We start from the raw sequence: 13418 nt of genomic DNA, 5'->3' as shown, positions 1-13418 counted from the left end.
AGCCTGGGACCGCTCACGTCCTACCCACCCCCAGAATTGCGGGCCCCAGCTCGGTGGTGGTATGTTCGGCGGTGTATGCTTCCTCCACTAAAGCACCCTTCTCCTCCTCCTCAACCTCTGTCTCGCAATCTAGATGTGTCAGCAGCAGCAGGACGTCGCCAGCAGTCGGTGTCGCGCGGCGTGGCAGCACAGCGGTGGGCAAGCGTCAGCAGGCCGTGCTGAAACTACTCAGCTTAGGAGATAGGAGGCACACGGCCCACGAACTGCTGCAGGGTCTGACAGAGCAGACCGACCGTTGGCTTGCGCCGCTGAGCCTCCAACCGGGCATGGTCGTGTGTGACAACGGCCGTAACCTGGTGACGGCTCTGCAGCTCGGCAGCCTCACGCACGTGCCATGCCTGGCCCACGTCTTTAATTTGGTGGTTCAGCGCTTTCTGAAAAGCTACCCATGCTTGTCAGACCTGCTCGTAAAGGTGCGCCGGCTCTGCGCACATTTCCGCAAGTCCCACACGGACGCTGCCACCCTGCGCACCCTGCAACATCGGTTTAATCTGCCAGTGCACCGACTGCTGTGCGACGTGCCCACACGGTGGAACTCTACGCTCCACATGTTGGCTAGGCTCTATGAGCAGCGTAGAGCTATAGTGGAATACCAACTCCAACATGGGCGGCGCAGTGGGAGTCAGCCTCCTCAATTCTTTTCAGAAGAGTGGGCCTGGTTGGCAGACATCTGCCAGGTCCTTCGAAACTTTGAGCAGTCTACCCAGATGGTGAGCGGGGATGCTGCAATCATTAGCATCACCATTCCTCTGCTATGCCTCTTGAGAAATTCCCTGCAAAGCATAAAGGCAGGCGCTTTGCGCTCGGAAACAGAGCCGGGGGAAGACAGTATGTCGCTGGATAGTCAGAGCACCCTCCTGTCTATATCTCAGCACGTTCAGGAGGAGGAGGAGGAGCATGAGGAGGATGAGGAGGAGGGGGAAGAGACAGCTTGGCCCACTGCTGACGGTACCCATGCTGCTTGCCTGTCATCATTTCAGCGTGTATGGCCTGAGGAGGAGGATCCTGAAAGTGATCTTCCTAGTGCGGACAGCCATGTGTTGCGTACAGGTACCCTGGCACACATGGCTGACTTCATGTTAGGATGCCTTTCTCGTGACCCTTGCGTTACACGCATTCTGGCCACTACGGATTACTGGGTGTACACACTGCTCGACCCACGCTATAAGGAGAACCTGCCCACTCTCATTCCCGAAGAGGAAAGGGGTTCGAGAGTGTTGCTATACCACAGGACCCTGGCGGACAAGCTGATGGTAAAATTCCCATCCGACAGCGCTAGTGGCAGAAGGCGCAGTTCCGAGGGCCAGGTAGCAGGGGAGGTGCGTAGATCGAGCAGCATGTACAGCCCAGGCAGTGCAACAGTCTTTAAGGGCCTGGCCAGCTTTATGGCTCCCCAGCAAGACTGTGTCACCGCTCCCCAGTCAAGGCTGAGTCGGCGGGAGCACTGTAAAAGGATGGTGAGGGAGTACGTAGCCGATCGCACGACCGTCCTCCGTGACGCCTCTGCCACCTACAACTACTGGGTGTCGAAGCTGGACACGTGGCCTGAACTAGCGCTGTATGCCCTGGAGGTGCTTGCTTGTCCAGCGGCTAGCATCTTGTCGGAGAGGGTGTTTAGTGCGGCTGGGGGAATCATCACAGATAAGCGTACCCGCCTGTCAACCGACAGTGCCGACAGGCTAAAACTCATCAAGATGAACAAAGCCTGGATTTCCCCAGACTTCTCTTCTCCACCAGCGGACAGCAGCGATACCTAAGCAATACGTAGGCTGCACCCGCGGATGGAAGCATAGTTCTCTCTCACCATCCAAAACGGGGACATTTTTGCTTCATCAATCTGTGTATAATATTCCTCCTCCTCCTCCTGCTCCTCCTCCTGAAACCTCACGTAATCACGCTGAACGGGCAATTTTTCTTAGGGCCACAAGGCTCACTCATATAATTTTTCTAAAAATTTTTTATACGTTTCAATGCTCTTAAAAGCGTTGGAACTTTTACTTGAACCAATTTTTCGTTAAACTGGGCTACCTCCAGGCCTAGCTACCACTTAAGCCACATTAACCAAAGCGATTAATGGGTTTCACCTGCCATCTTGGTTGGGCATGGCCAATTTTTACTGAGGTACATTAGTAGTGTTGGTACACCAATTTTTTTGGGCCCTCACCTACAGTGTAATCATAGCAATTTCTATGTTCTTCGCCTGCACTCATGGTACAGAAAGGTGTGTGGGGTTGGCCTACACTTTAGCTACATAAATGTAACTTGGGCCTTGGCTATACTGCAGCTACTGAAATGGAACTAAGACTGCGCTCCCACTATACTGCTGCTTCGGCATTGTTCCTGGGGCCTGTGTAGGCTGCTACTATTACTTAAATGGAACTTAGACTATGCTCCTCCTATACTGCTGCTTCGGAATTGTTACTGGGGCCTGTCTTGAGTGCTACTATTACTGAAATGGAACTAATACTGTGCTCCCCCTATAATGCTGCTAGTGATATGTTAGTGGGGCCTGTCCTAATGCTACGGCTGAAATGTTACGAATTCTGGGCTCTGCCTATACCGCTGCTAATGGTATGTCTCTGGGGTGTGGAAACAGAGGCTTCCCAAAAACATGATGGCGGCGAGGCCATTTCCCACCAACGCGGTTACTGTTAAGGTGCATATAACCACGGACACGTGGAGAGGACACGTAGTGCCTCAAAAACATCCCCCTCCTCCTCCAGCAATGAAAACATTCTTGGCAAATGCCTTTGCATTGGTTCGTCTGGTGGCAGTCCAAGAATTTCACCTTTACCGACACAACAAGAGAGCCCCCCCACCATCCCCCCGCCACGGCCCACTTAATCCTGGCCACATTCCGAAAACCAACAAAATACAACCGTGCTACTAGGTCCGCAGTCACCACCACATCACCACCAACGCGGTTACTGTTAAGGTGCATATAACCACGGACACGTGGAGAGGACACGTAGTGCCTCAAAAACATCCACCGCCACGGCCCACTTAATCCTGGCCACATTCCAAAAACCAACAAAATACAACCGCGCTACTAGGTCCGCAGTCACCACTACATTACCACCAACGCGGTTACTGTTAAGGTACATATTACCAGTCTGACTGGGGCATACAGACACCTTGACAGAATGAATAGTGTGTGGCACATAGGTTCCCCATTGCTATGCCCACGTGTGCAGCTCCTGATGGAGGTGGCACAGGATTGGATTTCTCATTGCTTCTGTACAGCATTGTGGGCTATCGCCCCACCACTTTTAAAGAGGGTCGCTGCCTAGCCGTGCCAACCCTCTGCAGTGTGTGCCTGCAGTTCCTCCTCATGACAGACGCACTTATAAATAGACATGAGGGTGGTGTGGCATGAGTGCAGCTGAAGGCTGGGCAGGGACACTTTGGTGTGCGCTGTGGACACTGGGTCGTGGGGGGGGGGGGATTTGGCAGCATGTAACCCAGGAGAAGTGGCAGCGGAGTGTCATGCAGGCAGTGATTGTGCTTTGTTGGAGGTAGTGTGGTGCTTAGCTAAGGTATGCCATGCTAATGAGGGCTTTTCAGAAGTAAAAGTTGTTGGGGGGGGGGCCCACTCTTGCCGGTATTGTGGCTTAATAGTGGGACCTGTGAACTTGAGATGCAGCCCAACATGTAGCCCCTCGCCTGCCCTATCCGTTTCTGTGTCGTTCCCATCACTTTCTTGAATTGCCTAGATTTTCACACATGAAAACCTTAGCGAGCATCGGCGAAATACAAAAATGCTCGGGTCGCCCATTGACTTCAATGGGGTTCGTTACTCGAAACGAACACTCGAGCATCGCGATAAATTCGTCCCGAGTAACGAGCACCCGAGCATTTTGGTGCTCGCTCATCTCTAGTCATTATGCGTTTTGAAAAATTGGTCCTAAAAATATGGCCACGTGTATAGATACATAAATTTAGGCCCAATGTCTACGGGTGGGTTGGATACTGTGCAGGGAATCACACATAGAATCCAGCTCTGACCACGGCCAGTAGTTTCCCGGCGCGAACCTCTCCACTATCACATATTTTCTTTTTTTTTTTTTTAAATCTCCTGGCTAACGTGAAGAGCTGGCAGGGATAAGTGCTGGCTTGTCACGGCAACCAAGGCCAGATTAGGATCGCAGACCAGCTTCGCCACCCCTACGATAGGGAATGCCAATCGCTCGTGACGCCACCGTTCCCACACACCGGTATGCTACATGATGGAGAAATGAACACAGAGAGGTGTGTATAGTACCTCGGGTCCCCAGGAACGGTTAGGGCCCGGTAAAACGTTTACTGATAATAAACTTTTTACAACAGGTAATGCAGGCGCAATTCACTTAAGGATGGTAGTAGGCTATAGCTCAGAGGTAGGGAGGATACACCGGAAAAATACGGTCCTACAGTCCACTTGATCTGTATGTCACTGGTCCTGGATTGAGAGCACTCCAGAGGAGGAAGGGGGGTTGGGGTTACTATGCAGACTCTCTGGCAGACAATTATTAACAGGAAGGCTTAAGCTATAAACACCCCGCATGGCAGGCATGTGGGTGTGACTCAGTAAAGTATCTCTGGATGGCCGCACAGGAAAAGCCTGTATTGTGAACTGGTACCTTGTTTAAAACTTTTTGTAGGGCTGTCTCTCCTTCACATCCACACTGCAAACGCTACAGGATATCGCTCCTCTTCCTCCAGCTTCACCTACATGGAAGCTGAAAGTGCTTCCATGTGACTCTGTGTTAGCACTCTGTAGCAGGCAAGATGGAAGACCTAACTCTCCTTCCCACTCTCAAGCACTCACATTTATAACCTCACTTGTACCACATGGCAAGACAAACTGATACATCTACATGCAGGCAGTGATTTTATTACTATTATCCTCTCAAGCGCCGCAGCTGTGCAGCACACACACACACTGGATATGACAAGACAAGATTTGCACAGTGCATCTACATAGGTCAAAACATGTATGACATTTATGAAGGGGACCAGGTGTTTAAGATTCTCTAAAACTACTGTACAGGTACACACAACAGACCTATCACTGCAATCAGTGTGATATGCACTACCCTATGGTGCTCTCAGTGACAACTGCAAAAACATGATGACAGATTCCCTTTAATGCTCACCACTCTTTAACAGTTAACTAGTAACCAGTGAATGCTTCCCATGCTCCACCCTTGATCACATGACCGTGAAGTCATTGCAGGTCCTAAACCAGCAGAGCCTTATCATATGGCGATGACATCATCACAGGTCCTTCATCCTTGTGCACTGAATGAGGGATTATGGGTGGACTACATCCCCCACAAACCCCCGTGGCCTCAGTTGCTATGAATGCATCAGTACTCAGTCTCTCGGTCTGGCAGTTTGTAGTTGGTTGTGAGACAGCTGGACACCTATGTGGAGAGTCCAATAAATGACACCTCACAAATGTCCACATACATAGCTGGCAGTGCATATTGACCAACACTATTCCTTCACTATTATCTTCACATCTCCTGAATGTGATATCATGCATCTCAAGTGCTAATGCTGCCAAAACCAGTCTAGCCTTCATCTAATCATCAACCGTTGTCCAGTGTTGAAACAAACCGTCGCTGTCGTGCAAACATGTCACCACAGAGGGTTCAATGGCGCTGTGAAGATAATGTAGCTTACATGACACAGCGAGACAAGCCACGATTTATCCTCAGCCACCAGCTAAAGTTTATACATCTCGTGCAGCAGATATGCAAAAGCTACAAGCGAACATTTACACTGAAATATATGTACCAACTCCAATTCCTTACAGTGCATATTAGTAAGTGGCACATGATGCCACCAGAAACACTGGTTGTATTCCTTCGGAATGTCCACAGGTTTAAATGTTGCACTGTGGGTGCAGCGTCCGAGGAACAGACCCCAGCCTAGGAGACAGCGGGGTAGAGTTTGTGCCTTGTCACAGTGGCTCTACTATCTCCCACCCGGAGGGTAACCAGGGACACATCCACGGTGCCGAGGGCAGGCTATTAAATAGGGAAAACCCACTGGTGGATTACCTTAGTCCTTTTATTATTCATGACGCCACCATTCCATCTTCTGCAGTGAATCCATTTGTTGGTAATAATGAGTCCACACACAGGGATTTAACTTTCAGAGCCAAACCGGGAACAGTTGGTGAAGCTCGTTTACTTGTAATAACTTAAAATAACTCAGCAGTACATGCCAGCAGGAAAACAGTGTAAAACGCAGAGTGGTGTGACAGTGAGGATTCACGGGTAGACAGGAGAAACCACAGTCCCGTTATCTGAGGGTCCTGATCCCGGCAACACACTTTCTTCTCTCTCCACTGTCTACCAGTCATCACTCACTTGAGAAGCAGGTACGCTGCCAGGCAGCTCCTCATTCTTCCTCTTTCTTTCTCTCAGTGTTCAAATGTAACACTGGCATCTCCTGGGTGAAACAGACCCAGGGTAGGCCTTGTATTCCTCTCAGCCTCTTCCATTCAAGACCAAACAGAGCTGAAGGTCTCTGTGTGGCTCTGTTGCAAAAGCTCCAAAATATACGACAATAAGAACTGCTCCACTCATGCACTTTGAATCCACATATATAAAACAAGGTCACATGAAAAACAAATAGATACATTTCCAGACATAACCCAGACAGTAACCCATTCAGTGCTGCAGAGGTGCAATACACATCATATTCATACAAATAGAAGACACAATACAGTAAGCACGAGACAAATACATTCACACTAATTTGCTATTGCTATTTTGTACATTTACTGACATTTTCTTATTTGTAGGTGTTTGCACTGTTCAGCAAAATTGCAAGTAATGGCAATAGCTTATGATTTTCACAGAAGTATTTTGACCAACTCCAATCCCTTTCACTATATATTATATTATTAAGTGGCACATTGCACCACCAGAAAAACTGGTACTATAAATAATACTAATAACTAGTGTATCAATAAAGGCGAACATTCTTTTAGGAGCTGGCCTACTAGCTTTCATTTCTAAGCAAGATTCTCACTATCTCTCACAGGAGTCCTGTCGGGATTTACTGGTGTTTACTCAGAAGTCCTATTTCAATTCATATAAACCTATATATCACAGTGTCAGCTCCTCTACCTCCAGCATATCTTAAGTTTTTTTTAGATAGGATGATTAGAAGAATCATTAAAATGAGCGATCGTTTGATCTAAAAACGAGCCAATGATTGAACGGCGAAAGAGAATTGTTTCGGTTTAAGCAACGCTTATCCAGTCTTTCATATTCGCTTATACAAAGAATGTGAAAGACTGAACAATGCTCGTTTGAACGACTCAACGATGCCTCTGCCTGTCTAAACAGGCTACAGGAGAGCGAACGAGCTAGCGGTGATGTAACTCGCTCGTTCAAACAAGAATCAGCTCCTATAAAAGGACCCTTAATCCTAGGTAGGGCAGCTGAACTCACCTTAAAGGTTTGCTTTAAACATCTTGGGCAAAACTGATAACTGCCTTATGCCTACTGTGGGGTTTTCAGGGGCAATGCATGACACATGTTAAAGCCAAGGAATACCAAACTGTGTCATGCACTGCCCTCTCAGATCCTGCACTGGAATAATGTAGTGCATCACTTCTTATATACTTTAATAGAGCATTTCTCACTTTTATTCAGACACATACAAGCTTTTCAGAGACATAAACAAGCTTTATTCAGTATATTCCTTTTTGTAAAAAATAGTTTTTCACGCAGCTTTTTTGAGCCAAGCCAGAAGCAGGTTCAAAACGAATGGGAAATATAAAGGAAGGACTTACACTTCTTCCCCCTGAATCTGTTTCTGGCTTTGACTCAAGAAAACTGCAGTGGAGTTTTTCCAAAAACACTGTGTGAGATTACTCTTAAACAGAACTCTTTATCATGGAGATCAGCAGTTTTTTTTCCATTTATTGTATAACTCCAATTGCAAAAAAGTGTGTAAAATGTAAATTAAAAAAAACAATTATTTAGAAATATCATATAACCATATTTTATTAGAAGTCATGTGTTCAGAGAAAGTGAGACTTTTTTATTTCATTCCGTGCAGCTGCTTTCTGCACGGAGCGCCTGGCTGTTATACAGCCGAGCGCTCGGAGCGGAGGATGCAGAAGACAAGCAGGGTGTCCTCGCTTGTCTTCTGCATCCAGATATTTTCTGCACAGAGCATCTGGCTGTTATACAGTCGAGCGATCTGTGCCAGGTATGGAGAACACAGCTGGACCGCTCTGTTCTTCATACCCCGCCTGTCATCAGGGAGCTGGACACAGCTGAAACAATAGTATCAGCTGTATCCCGCTGTGAATCCTTGATAAGGCTCATCGTTGTCTTTCAGCATACTGAAAGACAATGATGAGCGACGGCTTAACAAAAACTGCACGATGTAAGTGCAGTTACAACGATTATCGCTCAAAAGACGTCTAATTTTGAGCAATAATCGTTGTGTCTAAATGGGCCTTTAGTAGAAAATAACCCTCCAGTTGTTTTTTCATTAATACTGCTTACTTTTCCAGCGTTTTGTTAACTCTTGTCTTAACTTTTGTGAGATGTGTTGCTGCCATCAATTTCTAAATGAGTTAATTATTTTAAATGAAATAGAAAAATGTCTTCCTTCCACCTTCTAATGTTTTCTATAGTCTATTGTGAATAAAATATGACTATATGAGACTACCAAATCATTGTATTCTTTCTTCCTTAACACCTATGTACATTTTACGCAGCGTCCCAACTGTGTTGGAATTGGAGTTGTAAAATTAGAATGCAGTTATGAGCTACAGAATGCTATACATCACAAAACAAAGCCGTGCTGAGTTTTCAATGCAGATAAGAACAAAGCACTGAGATCACAGGAGCTATGCTGTCTCATCCAGCACAGCAAACTGAGATGAGGCGGTGACTTCATTAGTAAAGAGTGTTATTTACTGCATTAATTAGTACATACGGCTCAGATACTGATGTGTGTTCTATGAAACAGTTTAATAACCTCACTGTGTTTTAATTTGCTCACATACTGGCTGAAAAAATTATGTTTCATTACTTTGGAACTACAAATAGATGAGTATAAAGTAAAGTATAAGGAAGCCGTATTGGATGATGAAGCTGTCTGCTTATCATGTCCAGAGACTACAGTATTGGCTAATAACTGCTGCTTATGTATTAAACTACCAAGGCAGATATTTGGTTGGACAGTTCCAAATGATGTATAATTTATTTAGTAGGAGTGGTTCCACTGGTTTTCATGGAAGAGAGTTGAGATGGTCATGTATTGGGGAAATATATTATACTGTAGTTTTTACTTGGTGTAACTGCAAAAATATTGGGAGGTACAGTCAAACCTCTAGTTTCGTTGGTAATCTGTCTGAAAGCAATCGGCTAAACTTGAAATCAATGAAACTTGAGGCAATTATTTCTATAGGAATCAATGTAAATCCAATTAATTTGTTCTGGACATTCCAAAAAACACACCAAACCACATTTTTGTACAGTATTTAGCAATGCTTTTTCAGCGCAGCACTGACAGATCATCTATTGCTGCAAGTGAGGATTGAGAACCCTGACTCCAGCAATAAATTGCTGTGATTGGTTCTCGGCGCTGGTTCAATGCCCAATCACAGCCATTCATTGACTGGCTCAGCCAATCAGAGCTGGCCTGCTCTGATTAGCTGAGCCAGTCAATGATTAACTGTGATTGGACAGCGAGGTCACATGGGCCGGCCGGCGGCTGCCGGCAAAACTAGAAGCAGATGACGAAAAAAGAGGCAGAATCCTGCATTGAAGAACCATCGGAACTGGAAAATGGCAAAAGTAGAAGGTGACAAAAGAAGAGGTTTGACTGTATAGTATGCATATACTCTATGAGTTTAAATTGAACCACCATATTTGGAGCCTTTGTAGAAGTGTTTCTCAACTCCTGTCCTCACGACCACCACAACAGGTGAGGTGTTGTCAGGATTTCCTCAGTTTTGCACAGGTGATGTAATTATTATAGGTGCCTTAGACATTGCCACAGGTGTTCTCTCTATAGGATATCCTCAAACCATGACCTGTTGAGGGGGAAGGGGGACATCTGAAGTTTGGTAAACAGTGTTCTGTAGCTAATATAATATGCTCTCTCAATTTACACAATACATGTATCATTATCTGGGACATTTATGGCATATCCAGAAGATAAATGCCTGCTTGCTGCAAGTCTCATCTCTGGGACTTGCACCTATCTTCAGAACTGAGCTTGAGCACCCTGGTCCAGCTGTATTCAGCAGCTCGGGGTGGTCAGGAGATACAGGAATAGACAAGTGATCTGCTCTACACTGTATCAATAACTCCTATAAAAGTGAATGGGAGTTAAGGAAAACAGTATAGCACCTGTAATACAAAGCCGGGCCACGGCAGTGGGACCATAGCTGTTTGCTACCTACAGAAATCTCCTGAGTGCATCAGCCCGGAGAACAGCTGATTCGCAGGGGTCCTGGTCAATTGATCTTGTATTAGTTGTTCAGGATCAGAAAAAAGTACTTGCGCCACAATCATGGGCTGTACCTGGTATTGCAGTTCAGTACCATTCACTTTAATGGGGTTGAGCTACAATATCAGAAATACCAGTTATATAAATTTGTAAACCCTCATGGGGAAAGAGACTGATGTTACTGGATCGATTCTCACTGTACATCAATGCAATTAAAATAAGGGAAATAAAGTTTTATCTAGCAAAGTTTTATTCCTTGAACAGGATGCTCATCATCTAGTAATTGACACTTACACTAGTGTTCCAATTTAAAATGTGATTAAATAAACTAACAATCTTGCAACAGTAAATAAAGCTATTATACAACACAGCGGATTGTTATGGAGAAAAACAAGTTGCTACATTATTTGTCATTTTACAGAGTGTTTTTCTTTCAGTGCATTTTCCCATTATAATGGTAAGGTTCCGCACAGTTCCTATGCATAGGAGATTGACACAATAATATATAGCTGTCTACACACCTTACTGCACTGATGTTGGAGCAAACTTGGATCAAATAGGAAATATGGATTGATTAGCTGGCTGTCAAAGTTAAGTCTAACATCTCTGCTATATGATAACCTTGATATGCAATTTTACAGAACAGCAATATAGTATCGTTTTTTTTTTCCTCTAGAGTATATCTCTCTATTAAAATGTTATCAAAGTTATCTTGGAATAACCTATAGCTACATACTGTATTTCTAGTCTCCTTTGACATTTTTTTACAAAGTTATGAATGTGGGTTACATAACTGTGACATTTCAGTTTTAACTAAGTCTATCATTGCTGGAATGGTGGGGCTGAGGTACTCCTCAAAGTGTAAATAGCAAAAGCTATGCTTAGGCCTACCACTTAACTGGTGTCCACTTCACATTCCACCTATGTAGCATTTATGACTTTTAAGTTCCCCAGTAGTAAAGGTCTAGTTGGTACCTCCGAATCACTAAAGCCAAGTCATTGCTGGTAACATCCACAAGGGCTTTAAAGGGGTTGTCCAGATACTGTGCAATGGCTTAAGCACAAATCCAAATAAGTGGCAATAATAAAAGTAGCAGCACTCTCCAATCTTCAGCCCCAGTGATCCAGTACTGCAGCCCCGTGGTCCTCCTTGTCTTTGTTATGGAACAGAAATCACCTGAACGCTGCAGCCAATCAGAGGCTGCAGCAGTATGGTGCCGTTCTACCACTCAGATGCTGGAAGCCATGATGCCAGGAGAACAGCACCTGACAATGGGGAGAATTTTTTAACAAATAATTTATTGCAAATTTTCCAGTATTAAAGCACTTACAAAATGAGAAGCATTTACAGTACATATAGCGGTGTACAATACAGTTATGCATAGTATGGCGATTCAATATTTTTGAATCGTCAGCATGCCCAATGATAGGTTACTTAACATTTACTTTAACCCATATATAATATGGGGCTTGACTTGGATTATATAGATATCAACACATTACATGGTACCCAAGTATACTGGTGTATATGAGTTGATTTTACAAGGTAATTTTGAGAGGCATCTGAATGTTAGTGTAGGTAATGTTGAAAGTGGTAACAGGGGAATGGGGAAAAAGGAAGAACGACCTTATAACTTAGAAACCAGCCGCAAACATTTTGGTCTGAGAAAGGAATACGCAGAATGACCTCACTGTGCCTTTTAACAGTATGAGCCTAAATAATTAGGCCCAATACAGTTATGAAAAATATGGTTAATTATAGGTTTCTAGATTGCTAAACCCAATTGAACTACAGGCAAATAAGGAGTTAGGCCTCCTTCCCACGAGCGTGACGGGGTCCGCCGCGTAATATTACGCAGTGAAGCCCGTCACAGCGCCCCCCAGAGCCCCTATACTTACCTGCGGGAGATAGCGTGAAATCGCTTCCCCGCCCACCACCGCCGCGTCACCGCCCGTCACCGCCCACCACCGCCGCGTCACCGGCCGTGTCACGTGCACGGCCGGCCGTGTCACGTGACGCGGCCGGCCGCGTCATTTGGCGTCATATGACGCGCGGCGGTGGGCGGGAAAGCGTTTTTTCACGCTATCTCCCGCTGGTTACAGCGGGAGATAGCGTGAACGGACGGCTTCCATTGACTGCAATGGAAGCCGTCAGTGCGTACAGCCCGTCCTCACCCGCAGAAAATAGAGCATGCTGCGGGTGAGGACGGGAGAAATCGCGGTGCGTAATTCCGCGCTGGAATTACACATCGTGAGCATTGTGCTATTAGGTTCAATAGAACCTAATAGCTGCGGGCAACGCAGCGGATTTTCGCCGCGAATTACGCGGCGGAAATCCGTTCGTGGGAAGGAGGCCTTAGCAAGAGTAATCAGAGAAGCTCAGCCATCCCTCCCAACAGCATCTAAACTTGTCTAGTTGATTTAGTCTGGATGCAAATGTTCTATTACATAGTTATTTTGAACTGTTAGAAAACTTTCTGTTAGGGATGGGATCATTGTTGATCTCCATTTCCAATGGCTGATCTAGTTGCTGTTAATATATGAGAAATAAAGTAGAGATCATGTGTGGTGTAATTTTTCAAGCCCATAGATAACAAGCCCAAGCTCAGGGGCCCCATTTTAGATCTACTTGCAAGATTGAGCAGATTGCATGGTGAATCTGATCCCACGGTGCCTTGAGGAGTGTACGCAACCACCAATATGGATTGGGAAGCCCACTTGTTTGTTGCATCTTCAGCAAATATTGGAGTTATGTGGGGATATCGTTACTAAACGGTATGGGGTTAGGTACCACCTTATAGGATTTTTCTATTAGTTTCCAAGTGGTTCACATAATGGGAGGATTTAAATCCTAGTTGGAAAGCTGCTAACCATTGCTCCTT

Source organism: Eleutherodactylus coqui, chromosome 1, assembly GCF_035609145.1.
Source record: "Eleutherodactylus coqui strain aEleCoq1 chromosome 1, aEleCoq1.hap1, whole genome shotgun sequence".
NCBI classification, from domain to species: Eukaryota; Metazoa; Chordata; class Amphibia; order Anura; family Eleutherodactylidae; genus Eleutherodactylus; species Eleutherodactylus coqui.
This window is presented reverse-complemented; position numbering follows the sequence as displayed.